Genomic DNA, 3,796 nt, shown 5'->3' on the forward strand with positions numbered 1-3,796 from the left:
AAACTGTCTGGCCGATCTGCCTGATTGAAAACCAGTAATCAGTTCGTTGCTGTTTGAGGAAAATGCATTATAATGGTTAAAGTGATAATAGACAGATTTCTTATTTCAGGATGGGTTCTGGTATCCACCAGGGTCATAAAGTAATTGGGCTTTGGGGAATAATGCCTCTTAAGTTCAAACTTTGAGGGCAAAAATGTCCTTTATTTTTCCTTTGTAACATCTGATTTATTTCTTAAAATTCAATTCAAGAACAAGATCATCATTCTAATTATTCAGATGGATAGTTTATTTTGAGACATTAAATTTAAGTTGAAATAAAGTATTTAACATGTCTTTATATGGTTAGCAAAAAGACAGGTAAAATGTTGTTATGTACCATAATAAAAAGGTTAGTTTGTGACTGAATTGTGTCTTCAGAGTTTATTTAAATCAGGGAGTCAATGAGTCTGTTGTCAAACACGTGGCAATGACTGAAGTGAGTCTCGTGTTTTTTTTTAGGACACTTTCATGTTAGTCTGGAGACAACTTTCCACCTTTGGGCAGAAACATGCTTTAAATGTCTCATAAACTTCTACATAAATTCTGAAAATAAAAACAGTCAGACAAAAGTATGGAAGTTACTTTGATGACTTCTCTAATTTAACAATTTACTGATGGAGCCACTTTGAGAGCCCCATATCTCTGGGATTTAACCATATAGGACCTCAGATATTAAGATTCAAACAGTAAAGTTTATTCTGAACCAGAATGTAAAAGGATATTAAGATATCTTTAACACTTCTGGAGTTATAGACACCCCAACTTTGGAAAAACGACACAAAAAGTGCTTTTTTCCCATTTTTGGACTCACATCATTGGGATATATTGCAACAAGAAGTGCTGAAGTCAACTGATTTCAGTAATAGATCTACTGATCTCTGTGTAAAAATAAAATAATGATGCTGACACCTTTATAAGGTTATTTTTTTGACCTGTTGTTTTGCTCCAAATTCATATGCGAAAATTGTCATTTTGACCCCCATTACAAAATAACAGATTACTTAGTAAATATTGATCCATGGCATTTCATATTTTGGCTTTCAACATCATTTATGTTGATCATTCAGCAGTAAAATAAATAAATACATTCTGAGCCGGGACCTCTGGTTGGGCTGACACTGAATGACCCTATAAAGTGAGTTTCATTGAGAAATTTGTCATTCGAAATGTGAGGGAACCCCAATATTATGTGCATGTAAATCAGTACATTCGAAGCCTCAATGCACGTATCAAATGGCACAAACAAACAAAAGCAAACAGTATTGCTCTAAATGCAACTGATGCATGTGAAACAGAACAATGCATTAAAATAAAACACTGCAACCTTCAAAAGGCAACAGACACTAATATGATTTAGACTTTAAAGACTGCAAGTTTGGTTAGACAAAGGGTGCAGTTTGAAGTCTACAGAAGTGAAGGGCTGTAAATGCAAATGTCATGAGCACTAATGTGGGATAATCCAGTGAAGTACACTGCGTTAGGAACGTCTCAGACATTAGAGAGACAATGCCCTGTTACACTGACTGCACATTTGAATACGAATGACGGTGGTATTATCAGATCAAAGGTGGGCTGCTGGACAGGTAGACTGCAGACAGGGACTCGGGTTAATGGCAGACAGGCTGCTCGCCGAGGTCTCGTTGTGCAAGAGGAAGCTCAAATTGACATGTTGGAGACAGAAGAGCTGTCAGCTCGCTGGAGACGCCTGTCTGCCCGCTGGTCTCCATCAAGACCAGACACTCAGTTCTGTTATACACAGACATTCAGCTCAAGGCTTTGATGGAAATTGTTTTTGGGTTGATTTAGGATATTATAACAAGAAATAAACTTTCACTGGTTTAATTCCAGTATATTTATACTTACAGTAGACATTTTGTAAAACTAGCTGACTTTGCACCGAAACATACACACAGCTGGTTAATCCATAATAGATATGGATGTCAACTTTAAAACATTTGTACATTTGCACACACAATTAGCCATCATGGAGAGTTTGACATGACTTGTGCTGCATTTTGTTGTAATTTATGAAAAATAGATTTCTGCATATGATGTCACGTGGTGTGACAATGGCATGGAAGACCATTTCATGCTAAAACCAAGAAAGTTTTATTTATGATTTTCTCCACATGAATTGATACAGTTTAAAAATGATCGATATCAATAACAGTTGTCATGATAAATGAGAAACACAATTAACCACTGAAAAAGCATTGAGTTTCTCAGCTTTTTTTTTTAAGTGAAAAAATATGACATGTAATATATATATATTTTACAGTGATTACATTTTAATCAAATTTTTAGCAAGTTGAAGCAAAATGTCAAATTCCCTTACTGACACACTTCTGAAATGATCTGATAACATACATGAATACTGTGTAGAAAATGACACATAAAATAATGTTTGTACACACGACCTAAAATGAATGTCATACCTATACACATCTATAATGCATGTCATACCTATACATACCTATAATGCATGTCATACCTATACACATCTATAATGCATGTCATACCTATACATACCTATAATGCATGTCATACCTATACACATCAATAATGCATGTCATACCTATACACACCTATAATGCATGTCATACCTATACACATCTATAATGCATGTCATACCTATACATACCTATAATGCATGTCATACCTATACACATCAATAATGCATGTCATACCTATACATACCTATAATGCATGTCATACCTATACACATCTATAATGCATGTCATACCTATACACATCTATAATGCATGTCATACCTATACACACCTATAATGCATGTCATACCTATACACATCTATAATGCATGTCATACCTATACACACCTATAATGCATGTCATACCTATACATACCTATAATGCATGTCATACCTATACACACCTATAATGCATGTCATACCTATACACACCTATAATGCATGTCATACCTATACACACCTATAATGCATGTCATACCTATACACATCTATAATGCATGTCATACCTATACACACCTATAATGCATGTCATACCTATACATACCTATAATGCATGTCATACCTATACACATCTATAATGCATGTCATACCTATACATACCTATAATGCATGTCATACCTATACACATCTATAATGCGTGTCATACCTATACATACCTATAATGCATGTCATACCTATACACATCTATAATGCGTGTCATACCTATACACACCTATAATGCATGTCATACCTATACACATCTATAATGCATGTCATACCTATACACATCTATAATGCGTGTCATACCTATACACATCTATAATGCATGTCATACCTATACACATCTATAATGCATGTCATACCTATACACACCTATAATGCATGTCATACCTATACATATCTATAATACATGTCATACCTATACACACCTATAATGCATGTCATACCTATACACATCTATAATGCATGTCATACCTATACATACCTATAATGCATGTCATACCTATACACATCTATAATGCATGTCATACCTATACATACCTATAATGCATGTCATACCTATACACACCTATAATGCATGTCAAAGCGCTTCTTGGGTCAGAATATAAAACCAGAGGGGAAAAAATGCCAATAAAAACTACTAAAAATAATAAAAAAGCAACAAGAATGATAATAAAGGAGTACATTTGTTGCAAAAGTAAATTTTTTCTAATGTTTTCAGAATGTAACATGACATAGTTTGGTAAATATGTAGTAAATAATAAATAGTAGAACAAAAAAATAAATAA

This window comes from Myxocyprinus asiaticus, chromosome 48 (genome assembly GCF_019703515.2).
Source record: "Myxocyprinus asiaticus isolate MX2 ecotype Aquarium Trade chromosome 48, UBuf_Myxa_2, whole genome shotgun sequence".
Classification (NCBI taxonomy): Eukaryota; Metazoa; Chordata; class Actinopteri; order Cypriniformes; family Catostomidae; genus Myxocyprinus; species Myxocyprinus asiaticus.